Source organism: Myodes glareolus, chromosome 13, assembly GCF_982192425.1.
Source record: "Myodes glareolus chromosome 13, mMyoGla1.1, whole genome shotgun sequence".
In the NCBI taxonomy this organism is placed as follows: Eukaryota; Metazoa; Chordata; class Mammalia; order Rodentia; family Cricetidae; genus Myodes; species Myodes glareolus.
This window is the reverse complement of record NC_142038.1, coordinates 39382662-39393069: the sequence shown is the minus strand read 5'-3', so window position 1 is coordinate 39393069 and position 10408 is coordinate 39382662. Positions and strand designations below refer to the sequence as shown.

Here is a 10408-nt window from a genome sequence, read left to right as displayed (position 1 = left end):
TGGCTCATTACAAAACTCTCTCTGCCCTAGATCCAAGAGATGCGTGAGTCAGGATCAGGCCCCAGAAGCTAATTTGACATACAGGAGCATTGTCTCCAGTGACTGCACAACAGGGAGGCTCTTTCAAGCAGAGATTCCTCTGAGCTGTATGCTGATTGGAGAGGATGATTTGTGGTGTGTGTTTTATTAGACTTTATTGCTTTTAGTAAAGAATTGAAGCTTGATCTTGCTGATCATGGCTCTTTGTGTCTTTGTTGGAAGTGACCTAACGTAAGTTTGTATGCTATTTTAGTCCAGGTTCTACTGATTTAGTAAAGGATCACAGACTGCGTAACATGCTCAGCAAGAACTTTCTCAACCACAGCTACAGAACATGAAAATGCAAGGTGGAGGGGCTGACATCTGCTGTTGGTCATACTGATGTGCCACACTTGGGAGATAGAATTTATCTGGTAAGGGGGACAGTAGTAATCCTATTTCCTCTGTAATACCTTTAATTTCATTTGTGATCACGATCCTATTCCCACACCCCACCTCCCAACACTCATGTTCTGTGAGTCTTCCATTTTACGTATTTTTCATACATGTATTTGAGGACAAATGTAAATCCCTATAGTTACTCATAAAATTTCCAAATTTTCATATTCCTCTTTTAAAAATATGTCTTCTGTGTGGATAATTATTTTTATATATTTTGTACATATTCTTTATTTTAATACCTCAGCTATAGATTTTTCTTTTATTAATATTATTTATTCTGTATATTTTGTATGTTCTACCTTTCAAACTTTTTTTATCTATATATACTTAAAACCAGGACTTATGTCTTATGTGAATCTGTATGTGTTAAATCTTATTGTGTTAAAGGTTTGTGCTGTGTTTTAAGTATTTTGGAGATTGTTCTTACTTAAAATCACATATACATCACATTGTTAACATAGTGATTTTAAATAGCATGCATATCCTCCTTTGATTGTGTAAAAGAATGAAGAAATTAGTACATTTTTAGTGTCTCACTCTCTCTATCTTCCCTGCCTTGATCACCCCATTTTATTGGTTAATTTGTTTGTCTTCCTAGCTCTGCTACTTGCTAACAATTTAAGTCTACATGAGTTACAGCTTGTCTGTGCCTTGGATTCCTCTACTATAAAATCTGAATAACACTGGTAGCATAATACAATTGTTATATGCTGTTACTGTAATTAATGTTATCATTAATCTCACTTTTATCCTAATGGTACCTTTAATATATTAAGCAGTACAGTTAAACCTGGAATTGTGCTTTATCATTTTAAACAACAAGATGAGTAAATTAGCATGTGCACCTATTCCTTCATTCTTGCGTATTTACCTACTAATTTTGTTACCAATATCTCAATGTCAGTGTCATTACTTAATTGAAAACTTTATATATCTTTTCATATTCTCTCTCTCTCTCTCTCTCTCTCTGTTTGTGTGTGTGTGTGTGTGTGTGTGTACCATGGCATACATATAGAAGTCAGATGATAATTTTTAGAATCAATTCTGTCCTCCCACAATGTGAATTTTGGAGACCAAACTCGGGTAATTAGGTGTGACAGCAGTACCCTGACCTGCTAAGTTATCTCACTCCCCTGTATTTACTGTATTTCTTTTAAAAAACAATAGACTATATCCATTAGGTCTCAGTTCTTATTAGGATGATATTCTCTTCTCTGAGACATAAAGATTAATCTATATTTACATTATAATTTTGTTCATTTTTACTCTGAGTTATTCAAAGCAGTATATTTGAGAATAATGTAGAAAATGGAGAACAAAAATGCTTTGACCTCATGATAACCAATCAACATTCCTTCATCAATTCTTGTCACAGGAGTTGAGAAGGGGGAGGGGGAACAGTTTTCAAGCTATGTGCAGAATGAATGACTGAATTTGAGCTCAGAATGGACATGCCTCTTGGGATCTTTCCAAAGCTTATAATATACTAAAACTGCATGATGTCATACCGAGCTATAAGAACCTACCATAAAACTCTTCCTGCACCAGTTGGTGGGTTTCCTGGGCTATAATATAGTATACCAAAAAGTATTACCCTTCCAATTATCACAGTTTAATGACAAATGTAAAAATATAGCAAAGCTCTCATTGTTGTATTTTTGAAAATTTTCTTTATTGACACGTTTTATTTCACAAGTAAATAAATGTTAAAAATGGCTCATTCTTTGCCAAATGGCTTAAAAAATTAAACTGTAGTGTAATTTTTATTCCTTTAAAAACTGTCAGTTTTCCAAATTGTGTCTGCTGGTATTCTTGTGTCTGTCTTTGTTCTTTGGATGCCATGGATCCTTTTCATGAGGAAGATCATGTTGGGTGTCCTCTTTGTCTTTTTTCTTTACTTAACATCATTTATTTGTCTTCTGTGATCATCCCCTTTGTCACAAGTGGCATTGTTTCTTCAGTTTTACGGGTACATAATACTCCATGTTCAATGTTTATATGCAAATATTGTGTTTTCTTCTTTGATCCTTAATGACACTTTGGTTATCTCCATAGGTTGGCCATTGCAAATAGGGCTACAATGAACAGAGAAATGTAGGCATTTTTTAAAATATCGATTCAATTTCGTTGGACTTTTTTTTGAAAGTAATTTTATTAAATTATAAGAGTTTCCATTTCCGCCCCTCTTCCCAACACCCTCCCACTCCCCCCACTCCCTCTCCTCCTCCCTCTTCGTCCCTTAGGGCAGTCAGGGTTTCCTGCCCTGTGGGAAGTTCAAGTTCCTCCCCCTCCCTCCAGGTCCAGGAAGGTGAGTATCCAAAAAGACTGGATCCCCAAAATCCAGTATATGCAGAGGAAACAAGTCCCAGTGTCATAGTCAATGGCTTTTCAGAAAGACTTCGGGCCAGCCACATTCAGAGAATCCGGCCACATTCAGAGAATCTGGTTGGATCACGTCCTCGTTCAGTCCCAGTCCAACTGGCTTTGGTAAACTCTCATTAGATCCGTCCCCTTGTATCAGTGGGTGATAGCATCCCTCGCAGTCCTTATTTCCTTTTTCATTTTCTTCGTCCTTCTGCTCCTCATTTGGACCTTGGGGGGCTCAGTCCGGTGCTCCAATGTGGGTCTCCGTCTGTATCGCCATCCTTTGCCAGATGAAGTATCTATGGTGATAAGCAAAATATTCATCAGTATGGTTATGGGCCAAGGCCGGTTCAGGCACCCTCTCCTCTGTCCAGAGAACAATCTGGGGATCTCTTCTTGGACCTGGGATCTCATATATAATCAAGTCTCCTGTAAACCCTAAAATGACTCCCTTAGTTGAAATATATTCTTCCCTGATCCCATATTCATCCTTCCTCCCTCCCCCCCCCATCCCGGTCCACCGAGCTTTCCCCATTCCTCCCCTACTCCCTTCTCTCTAACCCTCTCCCCTTCCAACAACCCTCCTACCCACCCCCGCCCCCCATGCACCCGAGGTTACCTGGGACTTTTGTCTATTTCCTACCTCCTGGTGGATAGCTAAATAATCTTCATCAGGTTCATCTTCTTATTTAGCTTCTCTAGGATCACGAATAATAGGCTCAAAGACCTTTAATTATGGTTAGAATCCACTTATGAGTGAATACATACCGTGTTCCTCTTTTTGGGTCTGGCTTACCTCACTCAGTAAAGCATTTTCTATTTCCATCCATTTGCATGCAAAATTCAAGATGTCATTGTTTTTTACCGCTGAGTAAAACTCTAATGTGTATATGTTCCACACCTTTTTTAACCATTCTTCTATTGAGGGGCACCTAGGCTGTTTCCAGGTTCTGGCTATTACAAATAGTGCTGCTATGAACACAGTAGAACAAATGCTTTTGTAGTATGTTAGGGAATCTCTAGGGTATATTCCCAAGAGTGGAATTGCTGGGTCCTGAGGGAGGTTGACTCCCAATTTCCTGAGAAACCGCCACACTGATTTCCACAGTGGCTGCACAAGTTTGCATTCCCACCAACAATGGATGAGTGTTCCCCTCACCCCACATCCTCTCCTTTATATGTTGGAAAGTCTTTATAGTTTTTTTTTTTGAAGTCTTTGCAATTAACAGTATTGTATATACACAGGTACTTGCCTGCATTTCTATGCCATGACAAGCATATGGAAGTCAGAGGAGAGCTGGGGTCCATTCTCGTTTTCCACAGTTGGTTCTGGGGATCCAAATCTGGCTTTCAGCTCATGTGAAATCTCTGTCTTCCCTCTGAGATATTTACTAGGCCCCATTTTTTTTTGTAGCTTCCTTTATCAGTAAGCATGTTTTTAGCAAGAAGTTTCGTTTTTTTTCTCCTTCCACACCTTTATAAGCTTACTCTCTTGAATAATTTATTGACTAGAATCTCTAGCACAAAAGTGAATAGAAGAGATGAGAAAGAATACCCTTGCTTCATCTTGATTCTAGGCTTGGGACAAAGAGATCCATAATTTTACCATCAAGAGTATATTTTCATACACATTTCCCATCGACTGTCTATCACTATCTATGTGTGGTGCTTGATGCTTTTAATTAGGAGGCAGAGGCAGGAGGATCTCTACTGGCAGCCTGTGAATCAGTCTGGTCTGCATAGTGAGTTCCAGGATAGCCAGAGGTATACTGTGGGGCATTGTTTCAAAAAGAAACAAAACAGCTTTATTTCCAGATGGCTGAATGAGATTGTCATAAATGTATGCTGATACACTAAGTAAATGATTAGTTAAGAACAATTCTGACTCTCTCTAGCTTAGATCCTGAAGCCTAGAAACTCTGTTTCCAGAGACTATTTAAAGACTCAAAAAAATACACTTTAAGTACAACTCTACCTACATTTTGTAGATTTCCTTCAGTGTTTGTAATTTTACACACTGTAAAATATTTTATTATTTCACTTCTTCGACTTCATAAGTATGCAGACAATCTATTGTTTAATTTTCAAATAGTTGAGAATTTTGTAGATTCTTGTGATTATAATGTAATGTTTTACACAAATGTGATATTTTCTATTATTTCTTTTCTTTAACAAATTGAAATGTGACCTGTCAAATCGATTAACTTGATACATGCTATATGTAATCTTTAAAATAATGCAACTATCCAACTATTAAATACAGTGTTCTGTAAATTTCTGCTAGGTGAAGCTGAAAGATAAATCCAGTTCAGATTTTCTACAGACTCACTTGTTTTTTGGCTATTAAATCTAACAAACAATGTGAGGAATGTATTATATATCCTAATAGGATTATAGGTTTCTCTACATTTTCATTGTGAAAATATTAGGTTAATTATGTCAAATTTTGCATATTTTTGTTTGATATTTTTTGCAAATCTTTGAGGAGTTGGTATTTCATCAATAAAAAGTATTTTTGATCTCTGGTGGTCTTTCTAGTTGTACTACTAAGTGATAAAATGGAAAAGTAGTCAAATCAGTTCCATCTGATTAACATCTATTTAGTACATTGTATTTCACTATTTCACACCTAATTCTCAACTATGACTAGCATGTATTTAATACATTGTGTTCCACACTTAACTCTCAGTCAATATGGATTTTTCCAGCTAAAACTTTTCACTTGAAATGGATCTATTTTATTTTATTTTATTTATTTTTTTTCTTTTCATTCTTTATTTTTATTTTTTTTGAGATTTTTAAAAAATTTTTTTTCAAAGTATTAAATTATAAAAGTTTCCATTTCTGCCCCTTCTCCCAACACCCTCCCATTCCCCCCACTCCCTCTCCTCCTCCCTCTCCATCCCTAAGAGCAATCAGGGTTTCCTGCCCTGTGGGAAGTTCAAGTTCCTCCCCCCTCCCTCCAGGTCCAGGAAGGTGAGTATCCAAACAGACTGGATCCCAAAAATCCAGTATATGCAGAGGAAACAAGTCCCAGTGTCATTGTCAATGGCTTTTCAGAAAGACTCCGGGCCAGCCACATTCAGAGAATCTGGTTGGATCATGTGCTTGTTCAGTCCCAGATTGGAACACTGGACTTAACTCCCTAGGTCCAAACGAGAAGCAGAAGGAAAGAGAACGTGAGCAAAGAAGGCAAGACCAGAGGGAACCTTCATCCCACGATGGATGGCGATACAGACGGAGACCCACATTGGAGCACCGGACTGAGCCCCCCAAGGTCCAAATGAGGAGCAGAAGGAGGAAGAACATGAAAAAGGAAATCAGGACCGCGAGGGGTGCGATCACCCACTGACACAAGGGGACTGATCTAATGAGAGTTCACCAACGCCAAGAGGATCTATTTTAAAACCAGTATAACTGTTTCTAGCTTCCTGTTGTATATCATCGTGAAAATGCTTCACCTCTAAGTGGAATAATTATCTCATTTATACTTAACGCTAAGTGATGATATTGTGTAATTTTTCTACCACCTGTTTGTCCTTTTTTTAAAAATCTGCGCCAGCTCTTTTCATTTGCTCCTTAGTTTATTTTTGAATGTTTTTAATTTTTTATTTCATGTTTGTGTATATCAATGTTTGACTGTATTAAGTATGTGTGTGGATCATGTGCATGCTCACTGAGGTCAGAATAGGGTGTTTGATCACCTGGAATTAGAGTTGTGGGTGATTGTTAGCCACCATGTGGATACTGAGAATTGAATTGTCATCCTCTACAAGAAAAACAAGTGCTCTTAAACACTGAGCCATCTCTCCAGTCCCTGCTCCTTAGTTTCTGATTTGACTGTTAGCATGTATTTTTTTAAAATATTCCATTGCATTACTTTATGAAGATTATCTTCCCATATCTTTGTTTCATTCATCAATATTAACGTTTCTTTTGGAAATTTGCATCTCAGTGATTATAATACATCCTGGGAAAGCACAACACATCTTAAGGTACAATGTAAATACCCAACATTGGCATGGCTCCACGCGTTATCCCGTCCTTTGCAGTATATGTTAAACCATGAGATGAAACAATAACACGGTGTTATTGTTATTCTCTGACTTGATAGACTTACTCTACTTTTTGGTGTGGAAAAGTTCTAGCAGCTTTTTTTTTAAAATTCCAACAGTGATTACATATTCATGTGTTTTCATTATCATAAGACAATACTGTCTTAGCAAGAACTGATTATGTTATGCTGAGGCAGGTTTAAAGGAAAGTAAATGAGACTATTCAGGTTGTGTAGTGCTAGACCAGGAAGGATAAAGAAAAAAATAGCAGTGAGAATGTCTTTGCACAGGGGAAAACTGGTATGCTTTAGGTGTGAGTTTCACTACTATATAGTTATCATAAGAACCTTTAGTTTGTGATGATATTTGGAGGCATAAGGAATTAACCAAAGATCAAAGCATGGGGTATTTTCTTTTCTTTTTGTTCTTTCTTTCTTTTTTTTCATGTATATGTTATAAATCTCAGATCAACTGAACCATGTCAGCTTTATCACAGTGATTCGGTGATGTCACAGATTAAAAAAGCATGGAGCTGACTACTGTATCCATGTGACTCTCCACGGTTCTGGAGTGTGGTAGCTGTTAAATACGAGTGTTAAGCAGTATGTTCAAACTCTAAACTAGGAGTTAAGGGAAACAAAATTGAATTCCAGGACCTTAGACTAGAATTGTTAAGAAAACTACTCTGATTTCATTTGTATACCACCATAGGACTTGACACACACTAGGTATGAGGCTGGGGTGATGCCATAGATCAGTAGTCAAATAATTTTGCAGTTCAAGGATAAACATTGCAAACTGATTCACATTCTCTTTGCTGTTTTGTTTTTGGGACTGAGCACTGAATGACAACTTAGTGCCTGTAGGACATACAAGCTTAGAATGAAAAGTGGACTGCCAAAGCCAAAAACATTCAATTACTCCACATTTTAAAACAAGCGCAAATTAAATAGAAAATCATTGGTGGGCTATTTTCACTGCTGGACCTCCTGCCCATTCTCCTGTGACCTCCAAAGGCTGACAGCAGAGTGCCCTTTGATGTAATGCCTTAAATTAGACAAATCGTCACTAGCACTGGAAGCAGAAACTGTGCCCTTCTCTTGTCCCTCACCCTAAATCAACTCTACATTTAACTTTGATAATTCTAGGAATATTTACCAAAACAGAGATAATTTGATTCATCTAAGTGTTTCCACTAGTCATAAGAAATCCTAACCCTTCCTATTAGGATCTTCTTTTTCTAATGAGACCATATGCTAACAGAAAATATCCATTAAGGATCTGTTAATGAAGGAAGTAAAAGTTGTCTCCGACTATCAAGGCCAAAGCAACTAGCATGGAGGAATAGCCATATTCTGCAGCTGTCCTGCCTGTTTATTAGTGCAGTGAATCATGTTTATGAAGTCATTACAAAGTTATAAGCAGTCACAATATTTATAGCAATGCAAAGTAGTACATCCCAATAGTCAATATATAACCATTTTATTAACTGCAGTAGACCAACATTACAGTTAACTGAGGAAATAGGGTATTATACGTCATTTCAGAGGAAAAGAAAAGAAGTTGCCGAAGGTCAACCTCATGAATGACTTAAAGAGTGAACCCTAGATCAGTGAATAGTGACTGAGAACTGAAATGCCCGCATTAAAGAGGCTGAGACAGTGAGACAGGAAGATTGTTGAAACACTGAGTCCACCAGTGTTACAGAGTTTAACACTGTCAAAAAAAAAAGCAGCCTAGAGCAAACTCTCATCAGCCAAAAGTAATTCTGTAGCAACCAAATGTACAAAGCTCAAGACACTGCTCTTGCTTCAATAACATTTAAGCTCCATTAAATGTCTTTAATTATTTTCTTTATTCCTTTTACTGAATATAGATTTTTTTCTCACATAATGTACCTTGATTATGGTTTCCCCTCTTTGTACTCCTTGCCTCCCATTCAGATCCACTCCCTTTCTATCTCTCATTAGAAAAGAGAAGATTTCTAAGAGATAGTCATAAAATAGAACAAACTAAAGTATAAGATAAAACAAAAGCTATCACTTTGAAGTTCAACAAGACTAACTAACAGGTCTAAAGCCATACCAAGCTGAACATGTCTGATCTCATCTGATCTCAGAAGCTAAGCAGGGTCAGACCTGGTTAGTACTTGGATGGGAGAGCACTTGGGAATACCAGGTGCTGTAGGAACAACAACAAAAAGATTAACTAACAGAAAGAAAAGAGCCAAAGAGAAGGCACAAGAATCAGAACCTTATTCATTCTAGCACACTCAGGACTACTCTCATGAAAACACTAAGCTGGAAGCCATACATATATGCAAAGGATCTGGTGCAGACCAGTATATGCTCTGCGTGTTCTGCCTCAGTCTCTGTGAGTTTATATGTGCTTTGATCGTGGAGATTTAGAGGGCCTTGATGTCTTCCATCCTCTCTGTTCTGACACTCCTATCATGTCTCTTACACAGAGTCCCCTGAGATCTGACGGGTGAGATTTGATGGGGGCATCCCATTTAGAACTGAGTGTTTCAGTGTCCTTTACCCTTTGCTTAATTTCTGGCTGTGGATAACTGTATTTATTCCCACATGCTGAAGGAGGAAGTTTCACTTATATTAGCTGAATAAGGCATTGATCTATGAGTATAGTATGAGTATAGCAGAATATTATAAGGAGTCCTTTCTCTCTCTCTCTCTCTCTCTCTCTCTCTCTCTCTCTCTGTCTGTCTCTCTCTCTCTCCCCTTCCTTCCTTCTTTCCTTCCTTCCTTCCTTCCTTCCTTCCTTCCTTCCTTCCTTCCTTCCTTCCTTCCTTCCTTCCTTCCTTTCTTTTTCGTTGTGAGCACTAATATTTCGTTACTTGGCTTTACCCCAGATCCCTGTATTATATAGTCTCTGGTTCTTGGTCAGCTGAGCTGTGTTGGGTGTGAGTTCCATCTTGTGGAGTGGGCTTTCAATCAAATCAGATGTTGGTTGGTTGGTTCTACAAGTTTTGGACCACCATTGCCATAGCATATCTTGCCGGTATTGTAGACCAGAAGGTTTGTGGCTTTCTAGGTGTTTACCTTTCTCTTCTGGTAGCCTGTAGAGTACCTTCTATGATAAAGACACTAGAACATAAGCATTGAAGCTCTATTTAGGAACCAATTAAACTTTTCCATAGTCTATGTGTTGTGTAAGTATTGTCTTCAGCAATGGGGACTTTTAGTCAGTTTGTGGACTTGGCAACAGCTTGGGTTGCTTGGGCATTCCCATGGAACCCCATTGGCCAAAAAATCAATTTGATGTGACATAATCCTGGTACTGGGAACTTGATTTGGTGGCAAGAGTAGCCAGTTGGGATTCTGTCTTCCTCACTTTTTGGCAATTTTATTTATGTCACTTTTATATATGTATATATTTTAGAAAGTTTTTACTCTATTAGGTTTTCACACTACCCCTCAAATGTCCCTTAATTTGATTTGTCTCTACCCATATTCTCTCCCTCAACCCCTCTCCTCATCCCCAGACTTCTT

The 10408-nt window shown here is 37.9% G+C and overlaps 1 pseudogene; it reads left to right on the top strand.

Annotated features, from left to right (window-relative positions):
* Window positions 1-8970: 8970 nt before the first annotated feature.
* LOC125390660 (5S ribosomal RNA) lies at window positions 8971-9089 on the top strand (annotated as a pseudogene).
* The last annotated feature ends 1319 nt before the right edge of the window (window positions 9090-10408 follow it).